Consider the following 9696-nt stretch of genomic DNA (forward strand, 5'->3'; position numbering starts at 1 on the left):
TGGCATAGAAAAACTCCAGAGAAAGTGATGTACATGCAAAAAAGCACACTGAAATCATCTGACATGACAGGCAAGAGCAATGAGTCCCATTTAAGAGTTAATCAGAATAAAGAAAATGATTCCCGAGTTGATGTGTGTTAGAGAGTCACCGGTATAGCAATAGCAAAGGCTATTATAGCTTATATGCCACTCCATAGTGTGTTACATTACTCTAAGGATGGTTTGCAGTATCAGCATTTGGCCCCCAACAATCTGAGTCTTCATTTTATTGGCCTTGGAAGGAGGGAAGGATGGGTCAACCTTGAGTCAACCAGGATCAAACTTCTGACTGTGGGCATAGTTAGACTGAAATTCTACTTTCTTAGCATTGTGTCACCAAGCAATGATTGAACATAAAGGGATACCAAAGGATTTCTTGGAAACCCCTATCCATGTACGTAACCTACTTTCCAACTCCTCTTGAAAGAAAGGGACAACTCACAGCCGCTAGGTGGGTATGGCTGTGTGGTTGCAGTTGGGTCAGCAAAACTAGGTGGGCATAGATGGGTGGCATAGCCAGGTGGCACACTTGCTAACTCAATATGCCACACTACCTTCCAAACTTGAAGGAAGAAAGAAAATACAATTATTAGCAAAAAAAAAAAAGTTATTTAGAATTCCAAACCCAGCATTCAAAGAATTATTCTCTGAATTATCTCTCTCCAGATTTAGTCAAATCAATTTTGCTTCAGCCAACCTATTGTTCAACTATTTCTCAGGGGAAAATAAGTCTGAACATGTCTATTATGCCTCTGATATTCAAAACTGGGAGGAGGGACCTGATGTAAGTGGGTTTCTGAAGAGTTAATTTTTCAAATCTCTCCCCTTTTAATCTACTGATATCCATCTGAAGTTAGAATGTTATCAGGCTCAACTGATACACATCAACTTGCATTTATCTCCTTTTTAAGTGGGAACCAATCTATTTTTTCTCAAAAATGATAATGGTCCCAATCAGAGGCGGATTAAAATGGCAGTTGAAATGAACTAGACTGTACAGATGCTGAAAGCTGAGATTTTCTCTCAGACGATGAAACAATCTATGGTTTTGGCTCTGATTTTTAACTTAGTGGGAGATATAGCCAGTCTGAAATGTCCCCAGAGTGATCTTATCCCCATTCCTCATGAGTGGTACAAGCCAGCTGACCTCCTCATTGGTGGGATGATCTCTCAGTTTATGTATGCGTTCAGTGAATATCTATTTGAGGAAATGCCTTCACAGGTCTCAGCTGACTTTTCTGAGTAAGTGTTTTTACCTATGGAGATTCTCAGAAATCCAGGTCATAGTTATCTTGAAGGTTTAATGTCTTTTCTTTCAAAAGACAACTGGATTGTTTGTTTGTTTTTTATTTGAAGAGGAAGAGGAAGAAGATGGAAGACTACCAGGGAAGGCTTTCAAAAAGAGACTGGACAACCATATGTCTGAAATGATATAGGGTCTCCCAAAGGTGCTTTTTCAAGAGGTACAGTAACTGGACTTTCTCTTCTTTCTTTGAAGATGATTTGCTTCTCAGAGCTGAAGAAGCTTCTTTTGATGAGAAGTGAAACGTCTTTAAAGAAAAACCAGAAAGTCCAATTGCCTCTTGAAAAAGCATCGTTAGGACAACCATGACCCTGATGACTGAGAATCTCCACAGACAGATATAGGATCTCCTACTCAAGCAGGAGGTTGGACTAGAAGACCTACGAGGTTCCTTCCAACTCGATTATTCTATCTTCTGAGACATTTTGCTTCTTATGCAAGAATCTTCATCAGTGATAATGCTATAGGTTATACAACAGTTATAGTGTTATAGGTTACACATAATGTTCATTGGTTATCATTATAACTGATGAAGCATCTTTGAGAAGAATCTCAAAGGTGCTTTTTCAAAAAGCAACTGGACAACTATATCAGCTATGATCTGGATGACTGAGAATCTCCACTGATACCTTGGAAAATGATGACACAAATAAAGAAACAGTCCAGTTGTCTTTTGCAAGAAAAAATGCAACTTTGAGAGAATATATTTGTCTGTGTTTGTGTGTTTTGGTCACTGCACCTGCAAATATTAGCCAGACTGACAACAAGGTTGGAACTGAGGAACCTTGTCTGTGAGAGATAATGTTTCATAAACTATAATACCTTACTCAGTATTAGCCCTACTGTTAAGTAACTAGTGCATTGGTCCATCCTTATGGATAATTCTTTTTATTTTGAAACATTGGCGTAAGATTCTAGAGAAAGGTAAAGTGCTAGGAAACAACAACAAAAATAGTCAGCCTCTATTTTCTTTGGTGTGAAAACAGTTACAATATCTAGCTTGCAAAATAAAATAAATAAATAAAGTGTGACTATATTAAAGATATACTTTTATGCTGCTATATTTTATAGCCAGTTGACTTGAGCTGTGGTTTTCCCATTCATTTATAATAATGCAATAAACTTGATGTCAGTTAAAATTTTCTATGCATATGGAACTTTCTATTTAACATTTCCTTGTCTTCTCATGAAAATTACAATTGTGTTTTTGTCCTTGCAGCCTCTGTGCTCCATCCCTTCTTCTTCAATTTTTTTTCCTTTAATGGCTTCTGTGCTAAAAATTTAAATTTATTGATCAATTGATTCAATATGTACAACAACCCCTCTTACCAAGTAAACTGTAACTCTGAATGGTGAACAATGTTTTTTCTTTTTTTAAAAAAAAATACAATTACAATTAAAAATTCAATTCAAAAAAAATATTAATATTTGTTATAGTGTTGCATTTAACTGATTTCAATCTCTCAAGTTTTTTATTGCAAATCATAGTTTAAAAACTAGGTGGGCTTATGTAATTGAGTTTAGAAAAAACATCAAGTAAAAGAGTATTTTTGTAAACATGAATAGGATGCTGGCTAAGGATGTTTTGTAGCTTTGTAAACATTGGAAGCTTGATTTCTGCACATGTTTGGAAAAAGAATGCCCTTCTATTTTCAGTATGGTTACAAAGTTCTACCAGCATGCCCTTGCCGTGGCCTTTGCTGTGAAGGAGATCAATGAGGATCCCCAGATCTTGCCTAATGTTACCCTTGGAATCCATATCTACGACAGCTACTATGATGCAAAGATGACTTATCGGACCACCTTGGACCTCCTCTTCAAATCAAGGAGCTTTCTTCTCAACTACAAATGTACTAGACAGAAGAATCTGATAGCCATCATTGGAGGACTTGGTTCTGATACCTCTTTTTACATGGCAGATATCCTTGGTCTCTACAAGATTCCACAGGTAGGGGTTTTGCAGTATAAAACATGAAAATTACGTATTTTTTTTCTCACGTTAAACTCCTGGTGATTCTAAAAGGAGGAAAGGCTAATTGAAAGGCTAATTAACTGTATCCAGGTTTGGTCAGCACACTATAAAAAAGATGTTGAGACTCTAGAAAAAATACAGAGAAGAGCAACCAGGATGATGAGGGGACTGGAGACTAAAACTTAAGATGAATGGTTGCAGGAACTGGGCATGGCTAGTCTAGTGAAGAGAAGGACCAGGGGAGACTAGATGACCTATGAAGTCTGTTCCAACTCTGTTAATTTGACCAAAAAATATTGCTGGAAATGCATTATTTCACTTTAAAAACAGTTCCCAAACTAATGCATAGTTCTCTGTGCATTGACAAACCAATTCTATGCACTGACAAGTTGTTTCAAAAATGGTAACAAAATCAGACATACAGAAATGAAGCTGTCCCCCAGTTTTCAAAATTATAATTATATTTGTAGCTCACCTATGGTGCCCTGGTCCCTGGGAAGATTAATTCTACTCTAGTCCCTTCATTCTATTCCATGGTCTCCAACGAAGCCCAACAGTACTTGGGGATTCTTAAATTGCTCCAACATTTTGGATGGACCTGGATCGGGATCTTCACTCATGACAATGACGACGGACAGAATTTCCTGCAGACTCTGGAAGCTTTGCTTTTCCAGAATGGCATCTGCATAGCTTACAGACAAAAAATCCCACAGCGCTTCTTTTTGGATAACATTGAGGAAATGATCGAAATAACTTCATATATCGATGAACCTTTAATTGATCACAAAACTAAGGTATTCCTCCTCTATGGTGAATCAATGACACTGGTTCTGCTGAGGACCATTCTATTCATACAAGACCCCAGAAATAAATTAAAAGAGTCATTTATGAAAGTATGGGTCATGACAAGTGGCATTGATTTCACACTATCCTTCCTGCAAAGAAGTTGGGACCTGGATTTTTTTCAGGGTGCCCTTTCCTTTACATTTCACTCAAGAGATCTTCCAGGGTTCAATAAATTTCTCGAAGGCATAAAACCATCCAAGACCAAAAGTCAGGGCTTCCTGAAGGAGTTTTGGGAGCGAGCATTTGCCTGTACTTTTCCAAATCCTGATATGGAAATAGAGAAGAATGTAATGTGTACTGGAAAAGAGAGATTACAGGACCTTCCCGGGCCTCTATTTGAGATGGGAACCACTGTACATAGCTACAGTATCTATAATGGTGTTTATGCAGCAGCACATGCTTTGAATGCCATGTTGTCATCTCAGTCCCATCAGAGATCCTTCAGGAAGGTGAAAACTGCTGAAACTTTTGAGCTGCAATCTTGGCAGGTAATTGTAAAAACAACGGAACTCTTTTATGCCCATGTTCAGATTGGTTTTTTCTCTTCAGCTATTTCGATGAGTAGCCCTTAACCACAGACCAGGGGTGTAATCCAGCAGGTTCTGACAGGTTCTGGAGAACCGGTAGCGGAAATTTTGAGTAGTTCGGAGAACAGGCAACTTTTTGAAAGCTCATAAGTCTTTCATCTGCACCTCTAAAACTGTCTGGTTTGGCTCTGCAACCCAACAAGACAGAAATAGACTTCAGAGGATAATTAGAACTGCAGAAAAAACAATTACTACCAACCTGTCTTCCATTGAGGACCTGTATACTGCATGAGTCAAAAAGGGGGCTGTGAAAATATCTGCAGACTCTTCGCATCCTGGACATAAATTGTTTCAACTTCAACCCTCAAAACAATGCTATAGGACTCTGCACACCAGAACAACAAGGCACAAGGACAACTTTTTCTCGGATGCCATCACTCTGTTAAACAGCTAATTCCCACAACACTGTCAAATTAACTACTAGGACTGTTTTACTATTCTTCTTCTCCTCATCCTTACTAGGACCTATTTCTTCACGCTTATGGCTATATCCATGTTGCTTGAATCTTTACAACTTATACTGTCTTTATTGTTTCTTAGTATGATTTGATTACTTATTAGTATCCTATGACTATCACTAAGTGTTGTATCTTATGATTCTTGTCGAATAAATTTTATTTTTTCTTTATGTACACTGAGAGCATATGCACCAAAGACAAATTCCTTGTGTGTCCAATCACACTTGGCCAATAAAGAATTCCATTCCATTCCATTCCATTCCATTCCATTCCATTCCATTCCATTCCATTCCATTCTATTCTATTCTATTCTATTCTATTCTATTCTATTCTATTCTATTCTATTCTATTCCTACTCTACTCTAGATTCCATTCCATTCCCTACCCTCCTCTTCCCTTCCCTTCCCTTCCCTTCCCTTCCCTTCCCTTCCCTTCCATTCCATTCCATTCCATTCCATTCCATTCCATTCCATTCCATTCCATTCCATTCCATTCTATTCTATTCTATTCTATTCTATTCTATTCTATTCTATTCTAGGTAATTGATGGAGAAGAAATTAGCCTGAGGCTCATTTGAGGTCTGTGAGGTCATAATATTTCTTAATCAGAATTAATGACTGGAATTAGGGAAGTAGAACTATGTCACCCTAACTGCAAGCAGAAATGAAATCTAATGGATATTCATCCCTTTTGTTTTCTTTCTTCTAAATGTTGTAAGCTTTTCTGTTTTTTCCTCTTGGCTTTCCTTTAGCTCCATCCCTATCTTCAAAGGGTTTCTTTCAACAATTCTGCTGGTGACACCGTGTCCTTCAATGAGCAAAAGGAAATGAGAGGTGGAATTGACATTGTGCACATGGTCATTTTTCCAAACAGGTCCTTCAAGAGGGTGAAAATTGGATGGATCAATCCAAATGGACCCCAAGAAGATGAATTTGTCATCAGTGACAATATGATTTTGTGGCCTAGAGCTTTCAATCAGGTATGTATTCTTGTGGTTTCTTGAGAGAGCCCATGTTCTCCAATTGGATCACTGACATTGATTTCACATCAAATCAGGTCTGGATTTAGCATAGGTAACATTGCCATGTTTGAAGGACCTCACGCAAGTGTTCCTTCACTTCTCCATATCATTCCACTTGCTTCCTTGCCTGTACTTTCTCTTTTCCCCAGTTCCCAATTTTGGTTTCTCAGTGGCTTTCACACACATCACCCCAAATAATAGGACTGTTATTATCTTTACTACAAAACCTGGACACTCAGACCAAATATGCCATAAGGCTGAACATCAGTCCCTCTTATTTTCTTTCTAGTGCAATCTCAACCTATCTGTAGAATCTGCAGAATCCTCTCTAAGTTTAAGTTTACTTGATTGTCATTGCACTTCGTACAACAAAATTAAATGCCACCTTCAGTGTACATCATACACTGATGTACACAACAACAACAATAATAATCACAACCTTCACATTCTACACAATTGAATTGAAAACCCCTGATACTGCATTAGTATTGCACTATACAGTAGAATTCAACTTAGTTACTGCTCTGGGATATAAGCTGTTTTTCAGGCTCTAAATCTGACTTGTACTTCAATTAAAGTACAAATGAAAAATGTGATGCTTTGTTTATACTATAGGCTTGGGAATACTACTTTTCCAAATATTATGATTTCTGTATTCAGGAAGCTCTTGACTTATGACCATATTTGGTACCAGATTTTCCACTGTTAAGCAAAGCAGCTGTTGAGTTGTGTATGACTGACTTGACAACATTTTTGTTAAGGTTGTAAAGTGAATCACCACACAGTTTGTGAGACTAGACTGAAGCTGCCATACCTAAAGATGAAGCAGGCATGTAAAGAAGCTGGGTAGCCAGGAATGTTGTCTAAAAGATTCCTTCAGGAGATAGATAAGGAGTTACTAAGTCTTTATGGAGATTCACATGTCATCCATGCAGAAGCTGTGAATGCCCCAACACTGGGAATTTTTAAGAAGATGTTGGATAACCATTTGTCTGAAGTGGTGTAGGGTTTCCTGCCTGGGCAGGGGGTTGGACTAGAAGACCTCCAAGGTCCCTTCCAACTATTCTATTCTATTCTATTCTATTCTATTCTATTCTATTCTATTCTATTCTATTCTATTCTATTCTATTCTATTCTATTCTATTCTATTCTATTCTATTCCATTCCATTCCATTCCATTCCATTCCATTCCATTCCATTCTATTATATCCAGGATATGGTTGTCCCAAAGGTGCTTTATCAAAAGGCAGATGTTTTACTTCTCATCCAAGAAACATCTTCAACTGAAGATCTAAAGAAGCTTCTTGAATGAGAAGCAAAATGTCTTCAAACAAAAACTAAGACCAGTTGCTGTCAGGGTTCCAAGTAAAAGTTGCCTGCTTCTTGGCTCCAGGACTTTCTAGACCATCCTATGGAACCCTGGCCAGATGTCATCTCCATCTTTTCGGTTTTTGGGTGTACTCAGCGGCCGAGCTTCTTGAACTGCGAGACTCCCCCTCTCCCAGGTCTGGCCCTCCATACTATCGAGGGCCTACCTTGATGACGGGTTTTGGAACCCCAAGAGGTGGTACAAAGAGGAGGTTGAGGGGGTTTTGGGGGAAGTTTTTAAGGAAAATTTTAAGGGGTTCAGACGGAAACCTGAGGGAGATGCGGGAGATGAAGCATCAGAAGAGTCACCTGGAAGGCTGTTGGAGATCATCCCATTCCAAATCCGATTGAGCACAGTTAAGAACCCATATTAGGTCTTATCTTGTGGCAATGGAAGCGGCGAAACGGGACTATTTCACTGTTCTCATTGCATCTGCAGAAAATCGCCCAGCAGCCTTGTTCTGAGTGACCCACTCCCTTCTCAATCAGGAAGCGAGGGAGGACCCCTTACTAGGCAGTGCTGAGGACTTTGCACAATTTCTGCAAGACAAAGTCACTCAGATCCAAATGGGTTTAGACTCTGACTGGGCAGGATCTGGCGAGGAAGTGGGAGCTAGTCTTGAAGGTAACATCTGGGTTGATTTTGACCCTGTTTCCATAGATGAAGTGGACAGGATTGTGGGTAGATTGGGGGCCTCCACATGTTTGTTGGACCCATGTCCTTCCTGGCTTGTTATGGCAACCAGAAAGGTGACTGGAGACTAGATCCAGGCGTTTATCAACACTTCTTTGAGGGATGGGGTCTTCCCTGCCGTACTTAAGGAGGTGGTGGTTTGACCCCTCCTCAAGAAGCCTGCTCTGGATCTGGCCTCCTTGAACAACTTTCATCCTGTCTCCAACCTTTGCTTCATAGTGAAGGTTGTTGAGTCTGTGATGGCATACCAACTTCCACAATTCCTGGAGGAAACGGATTATCTGGACCAGTACCAATTGGGTTTCAGGAGTGGGCACAGCACGGAAACGGCATTGGTCACCCTGGTGAATGATCTCTGGCAGGCCCAGGATGAGGGGTTTTCCTCCATTCTGGTGCTACTTGACCTCTCAGCGGCTTTCGATACCATCGACCATGGTATCCTACTGCGATGGCTCCAGGGGTTGGGGGTGGGAGGCACTGTTCTAGGGTGGTTCTCCTCCTATCTCTTGGGCCGTATGCAGTTTGTTTGGGCGGGGGGTGAGAGATCCTCCCCGAGGCCCCTCACCTATGGAGTGCCGCAGGGGTCAGTTCTCTCCCCCCTGCTCTTTAATATCTATATGAAGCCGCTGGGTGAGATTATTCATAGTTTCTGGGTGAGGTATCATTAGTATGCTGATGATACCCAGCTCTACATCTCCACCCCAGACCAACCTAGGGATGCCCTTTCCGTGATGTCCCAATGCCTGGAGGCAGTACGGGTCTGGAAGGGTAGAAACAGGCTCAGACTTTTTATTATTATTTTTTATTTATTTATTTATTTTTATATGCCGCCCTTCTCCGGAGACTCAGGGCGGCTTACAATGCATTAAACAATAGACTCAACCCCTCCAAGACTGAGTGGCTGTGGATGCTGATCTAGTTGCCCCATCACTTCAGAGTCACTGACTCCCTCTGGAAGGGTTCATAATCTCGGCGTCCTCCTTAATTCTCGGCTGTCCTTGGTGGATCATCTGACGGCCGTGACAAGGGGTTTTTTTGCACAGGTTCACCTGGTGCACCAGTTACACCCTTTCCTAGACAGGGATGCCCTCCGTACAGTCACTCATGCTCTCATTATTTCTTGGTTGGATTACTGCAATGGCCTCTATATGGGGCTGCCCTTGGGGTGCATCCGGAGGCTCCAGCTGGTCCAGAATGAGGCCGCACGGGTTGTTAAGGGAGTTTTCATGGCATGGGCCCGGGGTACTTGCAGGACCACCTCCTACCGGCCTCCCACCACCCTGTGCGGACACATAGGGCTGCCCTCCTCCGGGTGCCATCGACCAGTCAATGTCGGCTGGTGGCCCCCAGGATGAGGGTGTTCTCGGTGGCCGGATCAACCCTCTGGAATGGGTTACCCATTGGGCTC

Source organism: Pituophis catenifer, unplaced genomic scaffold, assembly GCF_029215685.1.
Source record: "Pituophis catenifer annectens isolate HBS135680 unplaced genomic scaffold, rPitCat1.0.hap2 SCAF_15, whole genome shotgun sequence".
NCBI classification, from domain to species: Eukaryota; Metazoa; Chordata; class Lepidosauria; order Squamata; family Colubridae; genus Pituophis; species Pituophis catenifer.